Below are 11,139 nucleotides of genomic sequence, written 5' to 3' on the forward strand. Positions count from 1 at the left end.
TTTAACTTATCACATTTTACCTTCAGATAATGTTTTACTACTTCTCTGATAGTGTAAGAATCTTAAAACAGATTTCCATTTCCCTCATAGTGTCCTTTGTGTTATTATTGTCATAGATTTTACTTCTATGTATATTATAAACCCAATATATTTATATTATTTTTGCATTACTTATGTTTTTTTCTTTTTGTTTTTAATTTTTTAATTTAAAAAGGAGACAGGATCTCATTATGTTGTCCAGGCTGGTCTTGAACTCCTGGTCTCAGGCGATATTCCTGCCTTGACCTCCCAAAATCCTGGGATTACAGGTGTGAGCCACTGTGCCCAGATACATTAATTATCCTTTAAGGAGATTTTAAAATGAGGCAAAATTATATTAATCTACATATGTACCATTTCTGACACTTTTTATTACTTTGGGTAAATCCAGATTTTCATCTGGTATCATTTTTCTCTTTCCCTGAAGAAGCCTACTCTACTTCCTATAAAGTAGGCCTATGGGTAATGAATTCTTTCAGCTTTTGTTAGTCTGAAAAAATGTTTACCTTCATTGATGAAAGATATTTGCACTGGTTGTAGAACTCGTTGAATATAGAATTAGTAGTATTTTAAAAAAGATATTCCTTTTCCCCCTTTCTAGACTGCATGATTTCTGATAAGAAGTCTGCTTCCATTCCTCTATGTTGGCCGTTTTTAGTATTTTTTCTTTATCATTAGCTTTCAGCAATTTTATCATGATGTGCTTTGGTTTGGTTTTCTTTACGATACTTATGCTTGGGATTTGTTGAGATGATCTGTGGATTTCTAATTTTCATCAAATTTGAAAACTTTTGGACCATTTATTAAAATTTTTTTCTGTATTTCTCTCTGTTCTTTCCTTCAGAGATCACACACATGCACACACCACACCACACTTTTTTTAAAAAAAAAAGACAGGTCTTGTTCTGTCACGCATGCTGGAATGCAGTGGCATGATCATAGCTCACTGTAACCTCAAACTCCTGGGCTCAAGTGATCCTCTCACCTCAGCCTCCTGAGTAGCTGGGACTATAGGCACACACCACCACACCTGGCTAATTAAAAAAATTTTTTGTAGACGCAGGGTTTTGCTTATTACATAGGCTGGTCTTGAACTCCTGGCTTCAAGCAATCCTCCCATCTTGGCCTCCCAAAGTGTTGGGATTACAGGCGTGAGCCATCATGCCTGGCCAAATATATATGTATTAAACTGCTTGATATTGTCTCACAGCTTACTAAATCTATGCTTATTTTTTTCTGTCTTCTTCCTCTGTGTACTTCATTTTGGTAGCTTATATTGCTATGTCTTTAAGTTTAATAATCTTTCCTTCTAAAACATCTAACCCAGTTACTTTTCATTTCAGATATTGTATTTTTATCTATAGAATTATATTTGGGCCTTTTTAATATTTTTTATTTCTTTCCTCATTATGTCCTTGTCTTCCTTTGCATATTTGAGCACGTTTATAAGATTTATAATAGCTGTTTTAAAGTGATTTTCTGCTAACTTCATCATCTCTTTCCTTTCTGCATCTGTTTTTCCTCTGATTATGGCTCATATCTTCCTTTGTCTTTGCATTTTTGTTTGTATGTCGGACATTGTGAATTTTATGTTGTGAATGTAAAATTGAATGCTACGTTTGGTTATATTCCTTTAAAGAGTGCTGAATACTAGATTTAGTTGTTTTCCTTTAAAGAGTATTGAATTTTGTTTTGGGATGCAGTTAAGTAACTTGGCTGTCAACCTACTCCATTTGAGGCTTGCTTTTACATTTTGTTAAAGTGAGTCCAGAGTAGCCTTTATTCTGTACATTAGTCCCCCTTTATGTATAGTTTCACTTTTCAAGGTTTCATTTACCTGTGGTCAACCTTGGTCTGAAAATAGGTGATATAGTACAATAAAATATTTTGAGAGACAGTGAAAGAAAGGGAGACCACATTCATATAACTTTTATTATACAGTTATATTATTCTATTTTATTATTGATTATTGTTGTTAATCTCTTACTGTGCCACACTTATAAATTAAATTATTATTATTATTATTATTATAGGCATGTATGTATAAGAAAAAACAGTATAATTAGGATTTGGTATTATCTGTGGTTTCAGGCATCCACTGGGGATTTTGAAATATATCCCCTGCAGCTAAGAGGAACTGCAATATAATTTACCTTCACTCCTATGGCAAGAACCTTCTGATAACTTTGCTCAATGCCTTAGGTATTATGAGATCTCTTCACTCTCTTTGATTGGAACATGAATTCTTTCTGGTCCTGTGTGAACTCTAGGAGTTGTTTGCCTTGCTGCCTACTGGTGTATTTTTGGTGTGGTTTTTTTTTTTTCCTTTTGGACTTAAGGATTTTCCTGTTGTCTAGGCAGAATTTTAAGATACCTCCCAGCTCCCACCAAGATTCCTACCCCCGGGATAGATGCACCATATAATCCTCTTCCTTTCCTTGTGGGCAAAACTTATGAATATGATGGGATTTCACTCTCATGATTAGGTTACACTATATCATAAAGATAAAGGCATTTTGCAGATTAAGGTCTCTAAGAAGTTGACTTAGATTAATCAAAAGGGAAATTATCCTGGGTAGGTATGACCTAATCAGAGGAGCCCTTTAAAAGAAGGTCCTGGTCTTTCTTGAAGAGAGAGATCCTCCTTCTAGCTTTGAAAAGGTGGGTTGCCATTTTCTGGAAGGACCATGTGGCTAGGACCTGAGGGCAACCCCTAGGTGCCTGGCCAACAGCCAGCAGGCAATAGGGATCTCAGTCATATGGCCACAGACAGATGAATTCTGCCCAAACCAGTGAGCTTGGAAAACAGCCCTGAGCCTGAGCCTGGCTGCATCTAGATTTCAGCCTTATGAGGCCCTGAGGAGATGACCAGCTAAGATATTTCTGAACTTCTGACTGTCTCACTTGCACCTGTGAGATTTTAATTTATGGAGGAGACTGAGAGACAACACAGAGACCAATGCCATTGGAAGAAGATGTTTATTACTTACATTATCCAACAGAAGGAGGCATGCCCCACCATGCAGAGCCACATGGGTGAAGCACCAGTTTTGGTCAGAAGACAGAAGTGACAGGAAAGCATAGGCCAGAACCTTTATTGGGGTTTCCATGGGAAAGTCAAGGCAAAGCAGGGCCACCAGTTTAGGACTGGATGGTTTGAATAATCCTGGCGAATCTTAGGGCCATAGAGGCTGTCCCTAGTTGTCTTGATGCCTGGCCCTGGAGTAATTTAGAGTAGGGGAATATTGCCGTGGTGTGTTAGAGTTTGCTAAGGAAATGGTTTGAAGGATGGGCTCTGGGTTGGTTAGTTTGCATATAGAAAGTGTGCTCCCAGGTGAGCCCTTTGCTGTCTCTAAGAATTGGCTAACCCTGAGAGGGGCAGTCTCTGCCCAGTCAGTGAAGCCACAAATGCCAGAGCATCAAGAATACAGAACATAAGAAAATACAGTTAACATAATTGGCCCTGTAATGAATGGAGGCCAAAGAGACAAAGAATCTAGGAAAGCTCAGAACACCAACCCACAGAAACTGTGAGATAATAAGTTTGTGCTGTTGAGGCCTCTAAGTCTGTCATGAACCAATAGAAAATGAGAACAGTCCTCCAGGCACACTCATCCTCATCATGGGACCTCTCCACAGTTGCCCAGAACTTTTCATGTAGCTTCCTTCTCTCTGGTACTTTTACCTACAAATTCTAGCTTCCCTGACCTCCTTGAAGTCTTATTTTTGCCTCTTCAACTCAATGAGACCCCTAGAGTCTGTGTTGATTCCCTCTCCCTTCACTGCAGACCACAGGCACTAAGCTGGGGCATTGAAGGGCTTGGTCACTGTAGGGCCATTGTTTTCCTTCTCACTGCTCTCCCCTGCTTATTGTTCAGTGTCTGAAAACCATTGTTTTATATATTTTGCCCAGTTATCTCATTGCATATGGCAAGGAGGCAATTCCCATAGTAGTTAGTTTTTTCATGGGTGGATGCAGAAATCCATGAACCCAAAAACCAATTAACAGTCAAGATCGCTACCCTGAGCCATACAGACAAAGGATAACAATAGAATGTTACTTCCAACTGGCATGTTTTCAACTGTGTGTAAGTTTGTATTCTTTGGTTGCAGCCTACAGAAATTAACTCTGGATAATTCAAGCAAAAAGAAATTTATAGTGTAGCTATTGGGTAACTCACAGAATGGCTGGTAGGCTGGAGAACTAGCTGGCAGGAAGCAGAGTAGCTTGGTCATCTGGATAACAGAGAGCTTGGCACTCTCTAGTAGCTTCCACCACCAAACACTCCACCTCTGCTGGTTTTTTCATCCATCCTTGGGTTGCCCTGCTCAAGACTGCGGGTCCCCAAGGAAAGTGTTTGGCCTATCATGGGACAACTGTCTGACCTGGGCCAGAATAAGGGGGTGTACCTTGCTTTACTATCCCACCAAAAAGACACCCAAAGGGAAAGAGGAGCTTCCCCCAACAGAAGCTTAGGTTCCGATAGGAAGTGGGAAAGGATGTTGGATGGCCATGAAGAGACAAATGCCACTAGAGCCTTGAGGACGCACAACCGCCAATGATGTCTGACATTCTGCACATCCTGGAGCTGGCAAACTTCCTCTCTTGCAAACTGCTTCCTTTCCTGCCAGGATCCCCTCCTCACCATCTGGCCCCAGATGCCCCACAGCCATCTGGCTGCCCTTTCCAAGTCTGTGGCTAAAAATGTTGACTCCATCCGGGCGCGGTGGCTCACGTCTGTAATCCCAGCACTTTGGGAGGCCGAGGCAGGTGGATCACCGGAGGTCAGGAGTTCGAGACAAGCCTGGCCAACATGGCGAAACCCCGCCTCTACCAAAAAAAAAAAAAAAAAAAAACAAAAAAAACTAAACAAACAAAAAAAACTAAAAATGTTGACCCCTACAACAAGAAAGGACTTCAGGATAACCTTTTCTGTGCCCTTCTGAGTTGGAGACAGCTGATCAATAACACAGTCAGGCAGCACCATGTGGGGTCTAGAGGCTGCATGTCTTGTCCTAAGTCATGGCCAGTCATACCCAGTGTGTAGCAGGCGCTGATGACAGGCCAGGCTCTGAGCTGGACACTGTCCACGCATCCCTTACACAACCCACCCAGCCCTCCTAAGTGGCAATTTCTCTTTTCGGTGCTTATAGATGAAGATGCTGGGGCTTGGAGAGGTTAGAGAACTTGTTCAAGGCTGCCAGCTAATAAATGGAGAGTCTGCCTTGGAGCCTGGGGCCCTGCAAAGTCAAGGCCAGTGATCTCAACCACCAAGTAATACTGCACTGAATACAGAAGACATTTTCCCCTCTTCACTTGGTACAAATAAGGACACAGGAGGGGTGGCCCCAGAGTCTGAGGAAATGGTGACCACCCTCCCAGAAAGGGAACAGTGAAGATTCACCATCATCTGTCTAGCACATGCTTTTGTAAAGGTGTTCATCCTTGGAGAACGTTTGCCTCTGTGCTGCTGAGAGGAGAGTTGAATGTGGTTGAAAGACCCCCATTGCAAGGAATGGGCCTGCTTCCACCCCTCAGTGGTTTGTGCCTCAACAAAGCTGCAGGATATTCCCAAGTCTTGGCTTTCTCATCTGGAAAATGAGAGAAGGAAAGACCTTCTTATCCCCTGTATGAGTTCCCTTCCACCTGTTGCAGGGAGTCTGCCCTACTTGCGAAAATTGTCTGTGTTCGTGGGGAGGGGTGAAAGTGGGGCCAGGTGTTAGCTCGTGTGGGGGTTGAAGATGAGGGTAGGGGCTCGGTAGTAAACTTCTGTGTGAAGGAGTGATGAAGACAGGGTGGGATGAGGTAATAACCCCTAACTACACTTCCCAGCACTGACAAGGGCACGTGTGCACATCTGGGGCCCCTTGTGCTGTGGCGTCCAGAGAGGCAGACTCCACAGTGAGGCTTGGAGCTCTCCAGGCCACCCCATAGTCCCATAAATGACCCCCAAGTCCATCCAGCTCCTTTGGTCCAATCCTGAATTTGGCTTTGCTAAGCCACTCCCAGACTCTCTCAACACGGACCCTGCTCCCTGCCTCATAGTTCACAGAGACTCTAGAAGCTCTGTCTTTGACTTTCTCAACTTCCCACTCTTCCCAGGGTCACTCTGTCCTCACCTGTCCTCACCTATCCAAACCCTGAGCTTTCCATGGCCCATTGTATCAATGATCCTCTTCTTGGAGTGTGTCCAGTCAATGGTGAAAATATGCTGAAGCACCCCTTCTGCAATGACTGACAGATAAATATACAATGTCTTGGTCCTTTCTTTTAATTCTCCCAAATGTAGCCAGACATACATGGCTTCTTCTCTTTCTTCCAATTCTTAAATGATGTACACACAAAAATTTTTTTAAAAATTGTTTTGTATCAAAACAATGTGTGTGGCTTAAAATTTTGCATAATATATGCGTATGTGGAATATTACTCAGCCTTGAAAAGGAAGGACAGTCTGACACATGCTACAACGTGGATGAACTTTGAGGGCATTATGCTAAGTGGAATAAGCCAAATACTGGATGATTCCACTCATATGAGATGCCCAGTCAAATTCACAGAGACCAAATGTAGAATGTAGGTTGCCAGGGCTGTGGGGGGAGGTTAAAAATGGGGAGTTAGTGTTCAATACAGACAGTTTCTTTTTGGGAAAATGAAAAATTTCTAGAGATGGATGGTGGTGTTGGTTGCATGACAATGTGAATGTGCTTAACACAACTGAACCATACACTTAAAAATAGTTAAAATAATCAATTTTATGTTATGTATATTTCACCACAATAACAAAAGAAAAAAGCTTATAAAGCTTATAACAGGCCGGGTGCGGTGGCTCACGCCTGTAATCCCAGCACTTTGGGAGGCCGAGGCAGGCGGATCACGAGGTCAGGAGATCAAGACCATCCTGGCTAACACAGTGAAACCCAGTCTCTACTAAAAATACAAAAAATTAGCTGGGCAAAGTGGTGGGCGCCTGTAGTCCCAGCTACTCGGGAGGCTGAGGCAGGAGAATGGCGTGAACCCCGGGGGCGGAGCCTGCAGTGAGACGAGATCGCGCCACTGCACTCCAGCCTGGGAGACAGAGCGAGACTCCGTCTCAAAAAAACAAACGAACAACAACAAAAAACTTATAACAAAAACCAGGTGGCGGCCCCATGTCACCTGTCTGCATACAATCCCTGCTCCCCGAAGGCAAGGCAACCAGTTTAAACTCAGCGTTCCCCCGTGGGTACTTCCATTGGTCTGAAGAACAGGCTTATACTGTTATTTCTTCATTTTTTCAGTTTGAAATTTTATCTAACTTCCTCTGATGGAAGACAATAATTTAGCTCTTGTATAAGCCTCTTTCTTCCCCACAATCTACACACACACCCACATACACACACAAACACACACGTGTGCACACACACATACACACACAAACACACACGCGTGCACACACGCACACATTTTCTCTCCCTCTAGTCTCTCAACTCAATATTCAGTATTTATATTATTATGATCATACAAATTTTTTTTTTAACAGCTGGGCTTTATAGTGTCCTCTGATTAGATTTTCTCTCATACAGCTCTTTGTTTTCCTGGGAATTTATGGTGACATTTTTGCTAAGTTTTCTGCAAACTTCATTAATCATCCCGGTATCTCTGAAAGAGGAATGAATCTCTATTTACTGGTGGAGTGTTTTTTTTTTTTTTTTTCTCGGAGACACGCCTCCCTAATCGCTCTGAATTGTTCCATGCACTCTGGGCCTGCTGCCAGCTACTACCTGGGGACCTCTCTTCCCCACCAGCCTGGGAAGTCACCAGCCCTCCCTGCCTTTGATGGTCTGTTGCATTCTTTTGATGAAGTGCATCCTCCAGCGGCTTCTCGGGATCTTAGGTCTCTGAAACCACCTTCTTCTAACATCATACTCAGTTGGTCGTTAGTCTGGGAATTTCATTCCCACAGTTGGTAATAATTTTTCTGCACAATATTCAAAAGCTTTGCCCCTTGTTTCCTAACTTTTTTTTTTTAGACGGCGTCTCACTGTGTCACCCAGGCTGGAGTGCAGCAGGGCGATCTCGGCTCACTACAACCTCCGTCTCCCGGGTTCAAGTGATTCTCGTGCCTCAGTCTTCCAAGTAGTTAGGATTACAGGTGCCCGCCACCATGCCTGGCTAAGTTTTGTATTTTTAGTAGAGACAGAGTTTCACCATGTTGGCCAGGCTGGTCTCGAACTCCTGACCTCAAGTGATCCATCTACCTTGGCCTCCCAAAGTGCTGGGATTACAGGCGTGAGCTACTGCACCTGGCCAACACACCTGTTTATTCTTGTTATTGTTTTTCTTCCCTTGCTTATCCAACATTCCATTCATCTTTTCTGCCTGAATAATACTCTAATATTTCCTTTAGGGAGGTTAGCTGATAAATATTGTGTTTTTCTTTGCTCAAAAAAATCTTTATGTCATTTTCAGAGCAAGGATACAGGCTATTCCAAGAGGTGTATCTTCAAGAAAAACAAAATTAGATTAACTGATGTGTTTTACTGTGTTAGAGGAGATTTTTACTGAAAGGACAAAGAGAATCAGAATTAAATTCACAGAAAAATGTCATCCCAGTTCGGGAGGGATGACTGATTTCACAGACCTGAGGTTGCTGAAAGCTAAATATCTTCAGTGACAGAACCCAGAGAAGCAAACTGCCTCCCAAGGTGACCCTAACCCCAGAAGGGCTCAGGAATTGGAGGCACTAGAGCCCAGCAGGTGGACCTTTGTCATGGAGCTGGAAACAGAAGCCCCAGTTGAAATTCTGTTTCCAAAGCAGAAAGACTCCAAATCCTTTCTGCCATGGACTAATCCAGATGAGAGAGAGATTTACTCTATGAGAGGCTGATCCAGAGGAAGTCCAGACTTAGGAGTATCTGTGATGGTTGCTCAACGGGAAATAGTGGAATTCACTCATCCATTCAGAAAGCATTTGTTGAATGGATACAGTGTACATGGCACAGTAACATAGCTAATTTTTTGTATTTTTTTTTTTTCTTTTGAGATGGAGTTTCGCTCTGTTACCCAGGCTGGAGTTCAGTGGCGTTATCTCGGCTCACTGCAAGCTCCGCCTCCCGGGTTCATGCCATTCTCCTGCCTCAGCCTTCTGAGTAGCTGGGACTACAGGTGTCCACCACCACGCCCGGCTAATTTTTGTATTTTTAGTAGAGACGGGGTTTCACCGTGTTAGCCAGGATGGTCTCGATCTCCTGACCTCGTGATCCGCCCACCTCGGCCTCCCAAAGTGCTGGGATTACAGGCGTGAGCCACCACGCCCAGCCCCTAACTTTCAATGTTACTATTGAGAATTCCAATGCGATTTTAATTCCCTATGCTTCGACTTTGTCTTTCCTCTCCCCCACCACCCCCCCACCCCCGCCCCCACAGGAAGCCATTAGAAGCCTGCAATTTCACAATGTAGTCCCTTGGTGAGAGTCTTGGTGCTGGGTGCTTGATGGGCCCTCTCTGTCTATAAACTCACTGCTTCTGCTCTGGGAAATTTTCTCCTCTCTCTCTTCTGAATTCTTCCTTCTTGGACATTGAAAGTTGGACTTTCTAAATCAATCCTCCAACAGAGTTTTAAATCTGTTTTCTCCTATTGTCTTTATCACTATCTTTTTTATTCTACTGTCTGGATGAGTTTTCTTTCAATCCTTCTACTGAATTTTTAATTTCTTGGGTCATATTTTGAATGTTCAGGCCCTTTTTCTTATTCTTTGAAGTTCTTTTTGGTTTTATACTGTGTTCCCTTTTCGTGCGTGCAAAATCTATCCTAATCTCCCTGAGGATAGCAATGACACACACATACAGTTTTCGTTTTTATTTTTGAGATGGAATCTTGCTCTGTCGCCCAGGCTGGAGTGCAGTGGCGTGATCTTGGCTCACTGCAATCCCTGCCTCCCGGGTTCAAGCGATTCTCCTGCCTCAGCCTCCTGAGCAGCTGGGATTACAGGCACGCACCACCACACCCAGCTAATTTTTGTATTTTTTTTTTTTTTTTTTAAATTTATGAAGTATTTATTGATCATTCTTGGGTGTTTCTCGGAGAGGGGGATATGGGAGGGTCATAGGATAATAGTGGAGAGAAGGTCAGGAGATAAACACATGAATAAAGGTCTCTGGTTTTCTTAGGCAGAGGACCCTGCGGCCTTCTGCAGTGTTTCTGCCCCTGGGTACTTGAGATTAGGGAGTGGTGATGACTCTTAAAGAGCATGCTGCCTTCAAGCATCTGTTTAACAAAGCACATCTTGCACCGCCCTTAATCCATTTAACCCTGAGTTGACACAGCATATGTTTCAGAGAGCATGGGGCTGGGGGAAAGGCCATAGATCAACAGCATCCCAAGGCAGAAGAATTTCTCCTAGTCAGAACAAAATGGAGTCTCCTATGCCCACCCCTTTCTACACAGACACAGCAACAATCTGATCTCTCCTTCCTTTCCCCACACTTCCCCCCCTTCTCTTCAACAAAACCGCCATCGTCCTCATGGCCCGCTCCCGATGGTCGCTGTCTCTTTGGAGCTGTTGGGTACACCTCCCAGACAGGGCAGCCGGGCAGAGGCGCTCCTCACCTCCCAGACAGGGCGGCCGGGCAGAGGCGCTCCTCGCTTCCCAGACGGGGCCGCCCGGGCAGAGGCGCTCCTCACTTCCCAGACGGGGCCGCCCAGGCAGAGGCGCTCCTCACTTCCTCCCATACCGGGTGGCAGCCGGGCAGAGGCGCTCCTCACCTCCCAGACGGGGCGGCCGGGCAGAGGCGCCCCTCACTTCCCAGACCGGGCGGCCGAGCAGAGGCGCTCCTCACTTCCCAGAGGGGGCGGCCGGGCAGAGGCGCTCCTCACTTCCCAGACCGGGCTGCCGGGCAGAGGCGCTCCTCACTTCCCAGACGGGGTGGCCGGGCAGAGACGCTCCTCACTTCCTCCCAGACGGGGTGGCGGCCAGGCAGAGGCGCTCCTCACTTCCCAGACAGGGCGGCCGGGCAGAGGCGCTCCTCACTTCCTCCCAGACGGGGTGGCGGCCAGGCAGAGGTGCTCCTCACCTCCCAGACAGGGCGGCCGGGCAGAGGCGCTCCTCACTTCCCAGACT

This window comes from Pongo pygmaeus, chromosome 6 (assembly GCF_028885625.2).
Source record: "Pongo pygmaeus isolate AG05252 chromosome 6, NHGRI_mPonPyg2-v2.0_pri, whole genome shotgun sequence".
NCBI classification, from domain to species: Eukaryota; Metazoa; Chordata; class Mammalia; order Primates; family Hominidae; genus Pongo; species Pongo pygmaeus.